At 37.5% G+C, this 18,041-nt stretch overlaps 1 protein-coding gene across 4 annotated transcripts in view; it reads right to left on the bottom strand.

The window, feature by feature from the left end:
- p115 (General vesicular transport factor p115) overlaps positions 1-18,041 on the bottom strand; it is a 637,868-nt gene that overhangs the window by 121,086 nt on the left and 498,741 nt on the right. Inside the window, exon 19 of one of the 4 annotated variants that reach the window (XR_011017629.1) lies at positions 13,539-13,694. The exons of 2 other annotated variants lie outside the window; for them this stretch is intronic. The gene's annotated coding sequence lies outside the window, so the exon portion shown is untranslated. Of the gene's footprint in view, positions 1-13,538; positions 13,695-18,041 lie in introns of those variants that run through there. One more of the 4 variants, XM_067138597.2, reaches the window with a different exon arrangement.

The following is an 18,041-nucleotide window of genomic DNA, read 5'->3' as shown; positions in this document are numbered from 1 at the left end:
TAGTAATGGAAAAAATTTTGAAGTTTAAGGCCAGAGTTGCTGTTTGTGGGGATTTTACATAGAGAGGCATATTCAGATGGGCAGATTTCTAAAAATTTCTGAAGTTACTAAGAACTCTAAATTTAACTTGCACGAACAAGCTACCTACACGTAATAATGCATGCTTGGATAATATTATTGTAAATTTTTCAAGAGATTTGTATGAACTTAAGACTTGTTGGTGGGGGTTTTACAGATCATGACCCCTTGTTTATATCATTATATCTTAACCAGCCCGACATAATTTACAATCACGAACCTGTTCTGATGTGGGTAAGAAGTCAGAGTGATGATTATATTAACATATTTACTAGAAATCTGAAAAAAATTAACTGGGGCTTTGTATTTGAATTTCAAATGGGCGAAAATGATATTGAAACTGTATTTGGAAACTTTTTAGATAAATTAGTTGAATTGTGGCATTTATGTTCACCACTGGTAAAAATTAGTTGTAATGGTAAACTTAAACTTAAACTGATGAATTGACTCGGTATAGAGAAAGAATGCTTTTGCTGTATAGAATTAGTAAAAACTCTTGTCAAGGAGGAACCGAGCAGAATGGCGTGTATAAAGCTTATCTTAAATAGTACAAGAAAACATCCCTATTCGAACTCAAGACACATTTCTCGATCTTGAAGAACTGAATAATTATTTCTTAAGCTCTGTAAAAGAAATCGGAGATCAAATTACGACAAATTACATAAAATCAGCTTCATGGTCCGTATCGCACTTCAATAGATTCACAATTAAGTATTTATTTATTTTCCACCTAGTCGATACAATGATTGCTTAAGGCAATTTTTAATGGTCAAAAGTGGTACATGTTGACAATATACGAAACATGTACTACTTTTGACCATTAAAAATTGCCTTAAGCAATCATTGTATCGACTAGGTGGACAATAAATAAATACTTAATTGTGAACAGGTACGGCTGCGAGTGACTTTTTTCACATTCAACCCGTCTGCTGAAACACTTTCCATTGGGTTGAAATCACATCTGATGAAGTAATAAAGTTAGCTTAAAATTTTCAAACTCTTGAGTATGGATTGTAATTGGTTATCTAATTACATCATCAAAAGAATAATACATTTGATTTCTGAACCTCTAGCTTTTATTTTTAATAAGTGTTTAGAGTTAGCAGTTTTTCCTGATCTACTTAAAATTTCTAGTTATTCCAGTATTTAAAAGTGGGGACAAAGAATTTCTTCAGAACTATCGTGCAGTCTCAATTGTTCTAATAATTTCTAAAATATCTGAATCACTTTCGTACAGTCAACTTAGCAACTATTTTGAAACTTACAATCTCCTATCTGACAGTCAGTTTGGGTTTCGACAAGGTAAATGTACTACTACTGCTGTTCTTGAAATTGTCAATCAGATATTAACAGCTTTTGAAAACAAGCAGGCCATCTCTTTGGTGTTATGTGATCTAAGTAAAGCTTTTGACTGTATTAATCATGAAACTTTACTTGCAAAGGTTGAGATGTATGGTGTCGAGTATCCCTCACTGAACATAATTACTGTAAGTCATACTTTAACAGGTATCAGTTTGGTATTCCACTTTGAAGAAAGTTACAACTGGTGTGCCACAGGGCTCTGTCCTCGGTCCATTTTTATTCACTCTGGCAGTCAATGATTTACCACAAAATGTCACAGCTCATGCTCTTATATTGTATGCAGATGATACAACATTAATTACAAGCATCTCCAATTTGCATCAGATGTCACAGGAAGCTCTTGCAACTGCAATGCATTGGTTTTCATCCAATAGGCTGTTGTGCAATCAGGATAAAAATCAATTTCTCACACTAGGATTATCCAAAGATATTGAAAGTCAGTCAGTCAAACTTTTGGGTTTTCATATTGGTGCCAAATTGAACTGGGAAACACACATTGATCATGTTTGTAAAAAAATATCACGAGTGGCCTATTTGATATGGAAATTGAGGGATTTAGTTAGCAGTGACTACCTAAGGATGGCATATTTTGGTCTCTTCCAGTCACACATTACTTATGGACTATTATTATGGGGGTATTCTTCTTATTTATATAATATTCTTCCAGTACAGAAAAAGGTTGTCCGAACAATGTGTAGGGCTGGTGCAATTGATCATTGTCGACCTCTCTTCATTCAGCTTAAAATACTGACAATTATAAATTTGTATATTTATATATCTTTGACTTATGTTAAAAACAACATAAATGAATTCAGTACTAGGGAAAACATTCACCTTCATGATACTCGGGGCAAAGCAGACATTGACATCCCAATTCACAGGCTGTCAAAAACTGCTCACTCACATAAAATCAGTTGTTTAAGATTATTTAATGAATTAAGTAATTTTAAAAGGAAAATATGATTGGAAGAATTTTATTCTGTGCTATTTACTCTTTGATTTTCTGACCTTCCCCAGCTTAGAATGTTCCCAATAATGTATATAACGAAGTAGACAGCCACGTTTTCAAGAGTTTGTCCCTGCGTGTCGTGACCTTGCCGTCTGTGCGTACGTTGCCTGTTTTCTTTTAGCAGCATGTTCTGCCATCTGTTGAGTATATTTAGAAACTGGGAAAGGTCAGAGAATTAAAGAGTACGTAGCAAAGAAAAATATTCTTCCATGATCATAGGAAGTGGCTTATGTGGAGCCTCGATAGCTAAAGTACTCCGCTCCTCTATTAATAAAACACTCGCAATGCTATATGCAGTCCTGTAAGCAGTTTAGGGGATTGCACATGGTTCTGGCCGCTAGTCAATTTGAGCTCTTCAGCTGACCAAAATCATCATCTTATGAGGGTGAATTTCGGTTTGAACAAAAGAAAAAAATACAGGGAGGACAAGTAAAGGAGCTTTCATAACAATGTCATGTGAAATTAAAGACATAGTTAATTAAATATAATTTTAATGCCATGTTGTTGATGATAAGAGATGAATAGCAATTGTTTCGTTATTGATCACCTTGCAACACGCACGTTCAGTGCTGCTCACAGCTTGGATCAGACAGTGAAGCAACTCCAGCATAACTTTGTTCCTAAGGGACATCTCACTTGGATGATCCCACATTTTGGGGGTTTGGACCCTTGTTAAAGAGTTTTGGAGTTCAATATATAATGCAACACATCATGTACTTGACTGATCAATCGCCGAGTGGGTTCTTCATTGGGCCCAAGGGACGGAAGTTAGACGGCGTGAGATCCGGGCTGTAGGGTCCAGTCCATGAAAGTTTTGTGAGATCCTGTAAGGTGCGCACACTTGTATGGAGAAGGCGAAGTTCGTTTGCACTTTTGTGGCTCCGAACACACAGAAGTCATTTCTTCAATTTCCTTACATTACCACAACTTCAGATTCCCAGAAGACCACAGCCATGACTACCAGCTGAGGGTAGAGTTTTTAACTTTTTCTTGGTGGGAGAGTTGGTGTGGCGCCACTCCATGGATTGCCGTTTTGTTTCCAGTTTGAAGCGATGTATCCATGTTTCATCGCCTGTGACTGTCTTTGACAAGAAATTGTCACCATCAGCCTCATAACGAGCAAGCAATTCTGCAGACATATTTCTTCTTTGTTCTTTGTTGTCTTCTGTTAGGTGTGGAGGAACCCAGCGGGAAGAAAGCTTTGAATACTCCAACTGCTGGATAAGTGCGTCAGCACTACCAACAGAGACGTCAAGTTCAGCAGCGAGGTGTTCGACTGCGATCCATCTTGTTAAAAATTAAACAATTGAAAAGGAGGTTCAACCTATTCAATACTTAAAAGAAGGAAATGCAGTAATCACATTCCTATTTAAATGGGACCGGTTTCGACCTTAGTCCAGGTCATCATCAGCCGTAAAAAGATGTACAATGTTTATGAATATTGGAGGTCAGAACTAAGGTTAAGTTAAGAGTAAGTTCCCACCTTCCAATACTTATCAATTTCTATATAATAGACTTATTAATTACATAATATAATCCATATAACCTCTAGTACATGTTTCGTTCCGATATGGAACATCTTCAGCTAAAATTGGTAAAATGGCAAGACAATTAAAATACATTGATGTTAAGATGATACATAAGCTAAAAGATATGATAAAATGGCTCGAAAATTAAAACATATGATAAAGATGATGAGATAAAGTTCATTCATGTTGGTTAAAAACACAACAAGTCAGTTTTCAAGTGGCGAATTAAAAACAGCGATAAGGTTCTTCATGTTGGAGGCGTGTACATTTTGTCGATCTTGAAGATAAATTGAAGAATACAGGATTTTCTTATATGTGATTTATCGAGGAAATCTTGATAAAATAACCGTAGTTGAAGTTGAGTTTGGTAGGATTATTAAAATGTGTCTTAAAGACAATCTTGTCGTATTTAACGTCCTCCCTTACGCCGTGTTGTTAACTCACAGTCAGTTAACAACGTGAGTTAACAACACGGCGTAAGGGAGGACGTTAAATACGACAAGATTGTCTTTAAGACACATTTTAATAATCCTACCAAACTCAACTTCAACTACGGTTATTTTATCAAGATTTCCTCGATAAATCACATATAAGAAAATCCTGTATTCTTCAATTTATCTTCAAGATCGACAAAATGTACACGCCTCCAACATGAAGAACCTTATCGCTGTTTTTAATTCGCCACTTGAAAACTGACTTGTTGTGTTTTTAACCAACATGAATGAACTTTATCTCATCATCTTTATCATATGTTTTAATTTTCGAGCCATTTTATCATATCTTTTAGCTTATGTATCATCTTAACATCAATGTATTTTAATTGTCTTGCCATTTTACCAATTTTAGCTGAAGATGTTCCATATCGGAACGAAACATGTACTAGAGGTTATATGGATTATATTATGTAATTAATAAGTCTATTATATAGAAATTGATAAGTATTGGAAGGTGGGAACTTACTCTTAACTTAACCTTAGTTGTGTTGAGCCAATACGGAATAAACATGAGATTTATAAGCTGTATTGGAGGTCAGTTTCACGATCTTAAGGCCCATGTAAGAGAAGGCTTTTTGTTTAGCTTGGTTAGCTTGTGCATTTAAAGATAAAAACCTCATTGTTCCGTACTGAAATTATTGATGTTAAAAATTAAATAAATTAAATTAAATGGGCCTTAAGATCGTGAAACTGACCTCCAATATTCATAAATATTGTACATCTTTTTATGGCTGATGATGACCTGGACTAAGGTCGAAACTGGTCCCATTTAAATAGGAATGTGATTACTGCATTTCCTTCTTTTAAGTATTGAATAGGTTGAACCTCCTTTTCAATTATTTAATTTTTAAGATCAATAATTTCAGTACGGAACAATGAAGTTTTTATCTTTAAATGCACAAGCTAACCAAGCTAAACAAAAAGCCTTCTCTTACATGGGCCTTAAGATCGTAAAACTGACCTCCAATATTCATAAACATTGTACATCTTTTTACGGCTGATGATGACCTGGACTAAGGTCGAAACCGGTCCCATTTAAATAGGAATGTGATTACTGTATTTTCTTCTTTTAAGTATTGAATAGGTTGAACCTCCTTTTCAATTATTTAATTTTTAACATCAATAATTTCAGTACGGAACAATGAAGTTTTTATCTTTAAATGCACAAGCTAACCAAGCTAAACAAAAAGCCTTCTCTTACATGGGCCTTAAGATCGTGAAACTGACCTCCAATATTCATAAACATTGTACATCTTTTTACGGCTGATGATGACCTGGACTAAGGTCGAAACCGGTCCCATTTAAATAGGAATGTGATTACTGCATTTCCTTCTTTTAAGTATTGAATAGGTTGAACCTCCTTTTCAATTATTTAATTTTTAACATCAATAATTTCAGTACGGAACAATGAAGTTTTTATCTTTAAATGCACAAGCTAACCAAGCTAAACAAAAAGCCTTCTCTTACATGGGCCTTAAGATCGTGAAACTGACCTCCAATATTCATAAACATTGTACATCTTTTTACGGCTGATGATGACCTGGACTAAGGTCGAAACCGGTCCCATTTAAATAGGAATGTGATTACTGCATTTCCTTCTTTTAAGTATTGAATAGGTTGAACCTCCTTTTCAATTATTTAATTTTTAACATCAATAATTTCAGTACGGAACAATGAAGTTTTTATCTTTAAATGCACAAGCTAACCAAGCTAAACAAAAAGCCTTCTCTTACATGGGCCTTAAGATCGTGAATCTGACCTCCAATATTCATAAACATTGTACATCTTTTTACGGCTGATGATGACCTGGACTAAGGTCGAAACTGGTCCCATTTAAATAGGAATGTGATTACTGCATTTCCTTCTTTTAAGTATTGAATAGGTTGAACCTCCTTTTCAATTATTTAATTTTTAACATCAATAATTTCAGTACGGAACAATGAAGTTTTTATCTTTAAATGCGATCCATCTATCGCCTCGAATAAGGTTGTCCGAAAATCAGATCAAAAATTAGATGGATGGCTTTTCCGGCGTTTGCTCTATTAACCAGCGTTTTGTCTTAGGTCTGACACTAGACTCTTCAGAGTGGGATGTGTCAGACCCTACCCACTGACGCTGGGGTGTATGCAGGTGAACTTATCAGAAGCTTATTTATGAAGCACAGCCTGATAACTGCATACGGGAGATAAAACTCCACAATGGAATTAATGCCCGCCTAGCAATTCCAAATGGAAATTCTAAGTTCTCATGGAGGGAATTAGATTCTTTTCCACCAATAGAGCATTGGTGGAAAGGAATCTAATTCCCTCCATGGGAACTTAGAATTTCCATAAGGTTGTCCGCACGTTCCACCTTTGCAGGCGTCACAGCTGTGCGCGGCCGGCCGTTACGCGGGAGTTCAGACCTTGTCGGGATGAGGAAACACGCCCCGCCTGACAACTCACTGTGCCAGATCCCCGTAGACATTCTCCAAGCGCCTCTGAATATCTGATAGCTGCCCTCTGTTTGGTATGCACATCCGTTACAGACAAGGCTAGTTCTAGCGCTGCCACGTATCGGAAATTAATAAAACTCTACAAGAAGAGGTGGGAATATTCAAAGATATCCCGAACAAAATTCCAATTCTTTAAAACCGAAATTGGTTGACAAATAAAATGTGTTGCTTTATATACTGAATGCTCCTTGTATAAATTGTTAATCGAAATTTACCTCAAAATCATAATTTTTTAACCACCGCTACTCCTGCTTATTTGACTGAGGTTCACTGAATGTAATATTTTCTGTCATGTCCCTCGTTTCCAATGAAACGGTACGTCAACCATTAGGATCGGATCTTCCACCCAAAAGGGAGCACACAGGTGTAGAATATATTGGAAGTGGAAAGTGTTAAGTAGATATTTGTGTTCCCACGTAACCTGTACAGTGTAAATGTAACTAGTAGATTTCATTTCTATATTTACTGGAACTGTCCAGAAAGTTGTGATATCAATTTTTGAACAGCGTGTGTTACTTGTGTATTCTAGAAAGTATGCTCTGACTATTCTGGAATTGGAAGATTCGCGATCGTATGTATTCGACAAAGTATTTAAACATTACATAAAATAAATTTCATCGTAAAGTTCGTATTGTCGTACATATACTTTGAGGTTAAGTTAATATTACACCTTTACAATACCATAAGTTTATTGTCTATTTATTTAAACAACATTATTAAATAATACGGGACATGTTTTGTCTAACTTGTAGACATCATCAGCCGTAAGATCAAGAAAAAGCTTTAAAAAGGACAAGGACAGAACAAACACATATTAACGGCACACTCAAGAAGAATTTTAACAACAAGCTTTACTATTAACGTTAAAATTGAATAACTGAAAAAGAGGTTCAACCTATTCAATACATAAGAGAAAGAAATGTAGTGATTACATTCTTATTTAATAGTAATTAGAATCTGGACCGGTTTCGACCATGGTCCAGGTCATCGTCAGCTGATCAAAACATAAAAAACATGAAAAACAATGCATATAAAAAAGAAAAAGATTAAGTGAACTCTGGATCGGTATAAGAGGCAATATAAAATGATGATGGGGGTAGAAACTGTGAGTCACTTAAAAGAAAACAGTGTGTAATTTTATGAATGGTAGTACGGCACACGCAATGATAGGTAAAGTCTCACAATGTTTATGAACAGCGGAGAACGGTCAAATGGGTCAGGCACAAAGTCACAACACTATCGAACAACATATGAAGATCTATCAATATATTGAATTCGAAGATTTATCTTTAAAAGCTTTACTATATCGTTCTCATGTGTGTGAATTTAAGTTTTTTTCGTCAACAAGATTTGAATGTTTGTACTTGGAACAATCTGGAACATCCTCGCTATTTTGATTGACGTGTTCGACAACCAATTTATTTTATTGTGTTTGTTCTCCTTGTCCTTTTTAAAGCTTTTTCTTGATCTTACGGCTGATGATGTCTATAAGTTAGACGAAACATGTCCCGTATTATTTAATAATGTTGTTTAAATAATAAACAATAAACTTATGGTATTGTAAAGGTGGAATATTGAAACTTAACCTTAAAGTATTTAAACATCGTGACTGAAGTAAGTGTTGTGATTGGTCAATCCGGGCAAGCTCCTGTGTTCTGATAAGCTACTCCAAGGCCAGGGTCCCCTTTAAAAGGGGCTAGGGAGCATTTCGTGAGAGGCGTGAAGTCTTAAATCTCCGAGCCGTCTTGGTTTTGGCCCGCCGAGCCTGCCAAAGTTTTTGACGTCCTGAACGTCTCCTCGGTACCAGCATGGGTTGCCTAAGGGTAAGCGCTGTTGCTTTTTGTGCATTTTAAGTTCCATTTAATTTTCGTTGGTGTATCAGAGGAGTTTGCCCTAGTCGCCACTCTTTTGATCAGATGTGAAAAGCTGGATTTCATTTCATGTAATAGTATTTTGCACTTCCTCTTACCTTCAATATTGTATTTGTGGAAGTTGATTTGTACTGAGATGTATTTGCACTTGTAGGAAGCTCTCGTCAAAGAATATATAACTTATGTGTCTCTAAGAACATGTATCTGTATCTTACGAAAGGTGTATCAGTATTTTCCACATTGACTGAAACTGTTCGTAATTTATTTATTTTGTAAAGTCCATTTTGTAAATAACATTTTGAAAATCAAAGATCACTGTAATTTTTCTGAAGCGCAACCTAGACATATCCATGCCCCTGGTAGATTCCTAGTTACGTCCCACGTTCGTTATCGTCAAGTTGCCCTCACTCATGTTTACTTCTGCTGTTTTTGCCACAGTTCATTACATGATTACGGTGTGTATAGTGTTTAGGTACCTTGTAATTTGATTTTCTTTCCTCCCTTTAACTGTGTTTATGTAGCCGCTGAAGTACTGGTTACAGAATGTACGTCAGGACGACTTGTTTCCTTTTCCTCTCAAGTGTTCGAGTGGTTCACCATTCATGTTGCAATCTGGCTCCATGGCTAAATAGTTCCAGCCAGGGTGAGGAATTTGCCTGGCATGGGGAATGTCTCCATCCTCTCCACGTTGCACAAATACGCGCTCTCACTTGTGACACACTTTCTTTGGTCTCAGCAAAACTTTTCCACACCGCTGTGAGTCTCCGTAAGTGTTTCGCTAACTGAGAGATAAGCCATCAGTAAATGGCTACTCACATTTCCACAGTTCAGTAATATTGTGGTATTTGACTTGTCAATACATATTCATACATGTTTGTGAAGAGTACTGTAGCATAGTCACTGTGAATGAAGAAGCGTGGCAACACTGTATGTCGTAGTTAAAATGGAGTGAACAATGTGGAACCTCTCCGTATCAATCAACGATTTGTGTTTAAGACAATAGCACGTAGGTCTGTACGCAGAAAAGAAATTTTGAATGATGTTCCTGCAAGCATTCAATGCAATCCTTTGCATAAACAAACAATTTTGCCTCATTAAATGAATCACGTATTTTGAAGGATCATTTATGTGTTGATGCATATAAAAGATACACACGCCATTTACTGACTGAAAAATTGAATTTTATTATTAATTATATACAGTCGTATGAGCACACACTTTTTTAAAACATAACCAGTTTTCGGACATCATCAGTGTTACAATTTAAATTTTATTCCACATGAGTGTGTCGTCAAAATTAGTTGAAATGAGTTTAAAATGTTGCCCTGTTGACATCAGCTGTAAAATAAAAGAAGAAAAAAGTGTAAAAGTATAAAAATAATACGTAATAAATGTTGTTGTACCATAGGAAGGACTGGCTTTTCCTCGTGCTCAGGCTGTTGGTCGAGTACTCACAAACGTTGAGCTTTAAGTACGGAAACGCGCTGCAAGCACATGATGTTACGTCAACTCAAGCTTGTAAACAAAATGTTGCTTGAGACTGTTTTATAACGATAGGTAGCAGGTAGGGACCCTCTTCGGAGGCAGCCCTACCCAGGGAGTGGCGCCCCTGCCTATGTGAGTCCCAGAGCACACTGACCCGGTGTGTAACATCTGGTACGGGTCCCAGCTCAGGGTTACGAGTGAAGACCTCAACGGCATCTACGGCGGAGATGGCCGTACCGATCAAGCATATACTATTTTAAAAACTTTTTAATAGTTTTAGACAGGAACAAACATAGATTTACTCAATAGCAAGGTTGTTTGTAAGTTTTTCTGATGATGGAAATTTTATTTTGCTTTGGGTGCTTTTGTCATTTATGCCACAAGAGATGGTGTATGTGCAGTTCCATTCAGGAGATGGTGGGTTCAAATTCCACTGTCGGCACATTTAACTTTGAATTCCATTGTCAGTCACCACTTTCAACTCCTCATGAGTAGGCTTTCTATAGTCCATCAGGAATGATTCTCAGGCTCATAAAACTGCTACTTACAATAATAGCCTTTAGAGTTCCTATGTCAGAAGAGAATTTAAATAAAGAACTCAATTTAATTCGTGCGATAGCTAGTGAATGTCTTTATTGAGAGAATCATTAACCGTCCTAATACCACCCTTCTGAGAAGAAAACCCAAAGCTAATACTTTTTTGACCTTCACCTTTACAAATAAAATACACAATATCACCAACGTCTTCAAAAAGCATAACACCAAGATTTCTTATAGAACTAACAATAGAAGCATTGACATCCTGCATAACTCCACTTCAGTAAATAGAAATGTTTTCCATAGCTCCGGACTGTACAGATTATGCTGTCATGACTGCAACAGTTCTTATCTTGGACAAACAGAAAAAAAATTTAAAATCAGATACGCAGAACACGTTAATGCCGTCAGATACAATGGGGCAATGGGGCAGCATATGAAAGATTTCCAGCATAATTTTACTAACATTGATCAAGATATCACAGTTCTACAGGTTCTCAATAAAGGTACTGAGAGTTGTTTCATTCACCTGGATCAATATTTTGATTCTCAACGATATTTCTGAGAAACCAACACTACTGTTCGATCTTTTGATAGGATTTTTCAGACTCAGAAAAGTTTCTAATAGCAAATCAAAGCGTACAGAAAACGCCCTACATAATTCCGCTCTCTCTTCCCTCTTTCCCTACCTTCCTGCAATACCTCCCGTGATCAACACAGGTACATTGCTGATGGTGTCTTACGGCTCTAACATCTGATTACACACATCATACACGTCTCACATTCACGTTAATTCTTAGGACAGGACCTTATCTTTATTCAAGAATTTTCTCTTTTCTCGTTATCTGCTTCAGGTCCCAACTTGAACCGAAAACATTGTTTAGCACCCTGGGAAAACACGGCGTCCATCTTGCTATAGAATACTTAGTAGACCGACTCCAGCCACAAGTTCTTATTACTACGTAAAAACAGAGTTTGAAGTTCCTTCATGTTATCTTTAGATGTATAATTTGTCACATCTTAAGACTGGTTAAGCTATTTAAACGACCAATCTTTTTCAATTAATGGTAAAACAAAATGTTTTTTGATTGAAGTTCTCAACATTTGCACCACTTACTTCAAGATTCAGTGAATGTTCATCAAGAAGAAGAAGACTTTCATACAAATATTCTCATGAAAAAGGAAATATGGTGTTAGACTTTTAAGATAGTGATATATAAGTTATTGTCCTCGGCTCATTTTAAGATTCAGTGAACTCTTGTTAAGAGTTTAAGATAATTGGTGCTATATTTTTAGAAGAGAGTACTTTTAGGTTAATGTTCACGGCTCATGTCCTATCATTTATAAGATTTGTGTACACTTGTATGCATTGTTTTTGCAACCTTAAGTTAGCACTGCATGTTTTCCTAATTTTGTGGCTGAAGATGGCAATCGGTCCCATGAATAATGCAATGTTATAATTCATTTCATTGTATTCCACTTTTTTGTTCCCATTACATTCTCAGTTCAATACAGATTTAATATGAAAACTTGAATCTCTTAACATTGTCGTGTGTGGCGTTGCAGTCCAACACCACGTGCGCCAAATCATCGACGAAGGCAATAGGGTGCATGGTACTTCGAGGGAACTTCTTTGTTTTCATATTTTTTGAAAGTCTGTTCAATGCTTCATGTGTGCAATCAACTAGTTTTCTGTTATTTTGAGAAAATGTCGTACTGTTTCATTGCGCTACGGAAGGAAGCCTAATGGTAGACGAGTTTTTATACCGCCAAAAGAAAATTATCTGTTTGCAAAGTGGATGAGAGTTATTCTGCGACAAGATGAGCAAGTGTCAGCCAAAAGCTCAATATGTGACCTGAATTTTTTGCCAGATTTATTTAACTTTGATTGTGAACGTTGAACTTCCTCGTGTGAGGTGGACTAGTGCCTCGTATTCTCCCTATCCAGTGAGGTAAAGGCACCCAGCAATGTCTCTTTCCTCAATTAAAGCCAAACATGTGCTCTGTTTTTAGTATATCAAGTATTCTCTTATCTCCGTCTGTGCGGTCTAGTGGTTACGGCGATTAGCTGCCACCCCCGGCTCTGCCCCGAAATTTGAAAAGTGGAAAGAAGGCTGGAATGGGGTCCACTCAGCCATCCTCCAGGCAAATGCTGGCCATACCCATACCTGCCACTGTTCCCTCGTCTTATTCTTACTTCTTCCAGTACAACCTTCTGTAATTTACACAAGCTCATTTTCAAGCGTATATGCTTCTATCGTCCGTCGCCGCTGGGAATGCGGGACAAAAATCGTCCTACAAGGAAGAGAGTCTAGCGAGACGAAAGAACAAGTTTCATTCTTACTTCATCATTTTAATGAGTTGCATGTATTTTCTCTCCAAGTGTTCAGAGATACCTATAAAATTCTATTTCCATTCATTTTAGAGTCTAATAAAGGGAACTTGTATGTATTTGGTACATTTTCTTAGTACAATGGTCAATTCGCCTTCTATCTTCACCTAGACCGTGATGAAATACAAACTAAAATATCTTCCTATTTTTGATTTCTAAAAGTTGGGAAGTATGCATCCCCGACCCCAAGTCTCACGCCGAGTCCAACCTTGGAGGATAAACAGATAAACAAGTATTCTCTTAGTAAAGATATTTGTTCATGGGGACCGAGACTCTCTGACGGTATAATAATTGGCGTATCAGAGTAAAAGAGCTCGTAACTAAAGTTACTGGACAAAAGTTGCATGCACACAACAAGAATCTGGAGTCTCACATGCTGGAAAGTTGTTTATTAACTTTATCAGATGTTTTACATGAATGGCTCAGGTGGTGACATCCGACAGCTGTAACAAGGAAATGTACAAGTTTTAGAAGTTGAAATAGATAAGAATAGTATCAACATGCACATGAAGTCACAGCAATGGTGTTACATTGTCCACGCTACCAAAGACCACAGTCAGTGTGCTCCAACATAATGGTGTTCGTATCAGTCACTGTCGTGCTGAGGGTGATACAGCGTTGCCATATTGGACTGTTGGAGGATTGGTGGCAGACATCCAGTCCCGTGTCCATCCACATAGGCATCTCCATACACGTTATTGAACAGTGCTCAACAGAAGACTGAGGTAAGACTGTGCAGGAATTTTCTTCAATCAATCAATGAACAATGATATGCATTTAGGGCAGTCGCCCAGGTGGCAGATTCCCTATCTGTTGTTTCCCTAGTCTTCTCTTAAATGATTGCAAAGAAATTGGAAATTTATTGAACATCTCCCTTGGTAAGTTATCCCAAACCCTAACTCCCCTTCCTATAAACAAATATTTTCCCCAGTTTGTCCTCTTGAATTCCAACTTTATCTTCATATTGTGATCTTTCCTACTTTTAAAAACACCAGTCAAACTTATTCATCTACGAATGTCATTCCACACCATTTCTCCACTCACAGCTCGGAACATAGCACTCGGGACAAACATTTCAGGTTCCCATCGGAATCAACATCTATATCAACGTACCACTTAGTCAAGCAGCTTGTCTCCTTTCTCCCAGGTCTTTCCAGCCCAAACTTTATAACATTTTCTAACGCTACTCTTTTGTCAGAAATCACCCAGAACAAATTGAGCTGCTTTTCTTTGGATTTTTTTCCAGTTCTTGAATGAAGTAATCCTGGGTCCACAGATATGTAAGAAGTGTTCAAAATAGGTACCACATCAGTTAACAGAGGCGCACAAGTGATGTCCCTCAATGTTCTCCGGCAGTGATCGTTAACCTGTCCCCTGCCATCATACACAAGGGAGATTAGGGTCATCTTCCCTATCCTTCACTTGAGTAATTCTTGTCTGGCGCATCCATGTTGTGGGGGTGGATATCCTCCACATCAGTAGGCCGGTGTGAAGGAGAGCTAAGTTCAGGCAGGGACCCAGTCTCACGGGGTATAACGAGTAACCCACGCCCAGGGTTACGGGTGAAGACCTTAACAGCATCTTAGGCAGAGAAGGAGATCTTCAGAATGGCGAAGATGGTGGATGAGGCAACCCATCCTCTCTGGGGAAAATTAGAAGAGAAAACCACTGCCTTGTGGAGAAGAAGGATCTTCAAAGGCTAAGAGAAAAAACCCCAAAAGAAAATCCACAGATGTGTTAGGCTTAGCAGGTCAGCAGATGAGTAAATTTGTACTTGCTTTAACACAAGCTGCAGATGGAAGTTTTAAAATGGAAATGGAATTGACAAGTCTCTGGCTGATGTTCGTTAGATCAGCGAACAAAACCTGATTTGGAACAATGAATGGGAAGGAAAATGAACGGATTGACCTAATAGAGAGACAAAAACTCGACATCCTGGGGTTAAGTGAAGTAAAATGGAAAGGGAAAGGAATGAAGAAACTAAGAAAGGGGTACACCTTACTTGATGGGTAACAGTAAAGATAAAAGAAATGGAGTGGGATTTGTAGTGAATCAGAATGTTGAACCAATAGCTGAAGTTGAGTATGTAAATGAAAGAATTATAATAATACAACAAGGAACTACTGAAGATAGTACAGGTGTATGCTCCACAGACTGGAGGTAGTGTGGAAGAAAAGAAGAGTACTTCAACGAACTGGAAACACATATTGTTGGAGATGGGATCATGATAATGGGAGATCTGAATGCTCAGGTGATCATAATTACCTGTGGAATTAAAACAAGTAAAAATCCCTAAAATCATATTCAGGAAGAAACCAAAGATCAGGATTTGGGAATTGGAGGAGGAAGATAAAAGCATTCCAAGATTGTATAGAAAGGAAGTTGCCTAACACAGAAATACGAAGTGGAGAAGAAGAGTGGGACAAATTAAGACAGACATTTGTGGAAGCAGCAATTGAGGTATGCGGAAAAACAAAAGCAAAGCTCAAGGAAAAGGAGACACGGCGATGGACAAACAAAATAAAAACAGAAATAAAAGAAAGGAACAAGGTGAAAAAAGAAATGGATACGGAAAAGAAAAAATGTATCAGAGGGATGAGAATAAGATAGGAAGGTTACATGTGGAATACAAAAGATTGAAACTGCAAGTAAAGAGGAGTATCAAGGAAGAAAAGGAGAAATGTCGGGGAGAGTTTACCAACAAAACTGAGCAAGATAGTCGAGGAAATCAGCAACTATTATACAAAGTAATAAAATCGAAAAGAATCAATCAAGAAAAAATCAAGACATTAGAGAGAGAAGATGGATCCACAGTACATGACGAAAAGGGTCTTCAGAAGGTGATGGCAAAGTATTTTGAAAAACTTTATATTGAGGATGACTGCTCGGAGGAAGAAGGAGATAAGAAAATGGAAATAATAGGTGGAGAAAAAGAAGACATCCCGATAACATGGTTGGAACTTGAAAGGGCAGTGAAACCAATGACCGAAGGTAAAGCAAGTGGAAAAGATGAATTCAATGCGGATATGATTAAGGCAGCAGGAAGCATTGTACCACTGTTCAAAAAAGGAAATATACCGAGCTCGATAGCTGCAGTCGCTCAAGTGCGGCCAGTATCCAGTATTCGGGAGATAGTAGGTTCGAATCCCACTGTCGGCAGCCCTGAAGATGGTTTTCCGTGGTCTCCCATTTTCACATCAGGCAAATGCTGGGGCTGTACCTTAATTAAGGCCATGGCTGCTTCCTTCCCACTCCCAGCCCTTCCCTGTCCCATCGTCGCCATAAGACCTATCTGTGTCGGTGCGATGTAAAGCAAAAAAAAAAGAAATAAGAAGAAATGTGAAATTTATAGAGGTATAACCCTATTATCACATGGGCTAAAAATAATGGAGAAAATCATAGACAATAGACTGAGGGATATAATAGAAATACAGTTAGAGGAAGAACAATATGGCTTTAGACCAAATAGATCAACAATAGACCTGATATTTACAGTGCAAAAACATCTGGAAAGGAACAAGGGAATCATCTTCGTATTTTTGGATTTGGAAAAGCTTATGATACAGTTAAGAGAAAACATGAATAGGAATGCCTACTGAAAAGGAATGTACCAAAATCATTAATTAACAAGATAAAAATGTTGTTTCATGAGAGTAAAAGCAGTGTAGAAGTGGGGAGTGGTGACTCTAAAACGTTTTATACAAAAAAAAGCTCCCGAGCAAGGAAGTGCCATTATTGTTTATTATATTGTTGGGTATTCAGCCCAAAGGCTGGTTTGATATTCCTTAGCTCCGCTAACAGCTGTCATAAATAGCCTAGGCGTCACTGAAGAGGCGTACTCGGAAAATGAGGAGTGAGGTAATTTCCCATTGCTTTCCTCATTTATTATATTGATGGATAAAATCATAAAACATGTAAAACAGAGTATCAATAGTGATGAAGTGAATGCTTTGGTACCTGCAGATGGTGTGGTGATTTGGGGAAAGGGAGAAAAGGAAGCACAAAGGAGACTGGACATTTGGAATGAAAATTTGAAGGAGTTTGGAATGGTAATTAGTAAACAGAAAACTGTAGTCATGCGTTGTGGAGAAGAGAAAGAGAGAAGCCAAGTGAACATAGACGGAGAACAGTGTACATATTTGGGTAGCATTGTTAATGGAAGTAATGAAATCAACCCTGAAATTAATAACAGACTATGTAAAGGTACATTTTTCATGAAGTCAGAGAGCTTTCATGGGATGACAAAATGCCCAAGAGAACAAAATTAACATTATATAAACAATTGTAACATATGGACTAGAAATGCTGCTAACTAATAAGAGACAAGATAGTAAGATCCAAGCAGTAGAAATGAAATTCTTAAGAACATCGGTTAAAATGACAAGAAGAGAGACAATTCAAAATATTAAAATCAGAAAAGAGCTAAATATAGAACCATTAGTACAGAAGATACAAAAAGCAAGACTGAGATGGTTCGGACATGTAGAAAGAATGGGAAAGGAACGGGTAGCAAGAAGGGAATTGGAAAGAGAAGTTAAGGGAAAGAGACCAGTTGGAAGACTGAGAAGAAGGTGGATGGATCAGATTAGAGAAGCTGGATTGGATGTGGCAGAAGTAATGGAGCAGGAAAAGTAGAAGGACAGAAAGGAGTGGAGGAGGCTTGTTAACCACACCCGGGCGACTGGAGTGGAACACTGATGGTGATGACCCTCCCTCTTCTTACAGACGACTTGTCATTGATGTAACTCCACCCCTCTCTGCCTCGGCTCAGCTTACTGGGAAGCTTGGAA

Source organism: Anabrus simplex, chromosome 1, assembly GCF_040414725.1.
Source record: "Anabrus simplex isolate iqAnaSimp1 chromosome 1, ASM4041472v1, whole genome shotgun sequence".
Classification (NCBI taxonomy): Eukaryota; Metazoa; Arthropoda; class Insecta; order Orthoptera; family Tettigoniidae; genus Anabrus; species Anabrus simplex.
The sequence above is the reverse complement of the archived record's forward strand: the minus strand, read 5'-3'. Positions and strand labels throughout refer to the sequence as shown.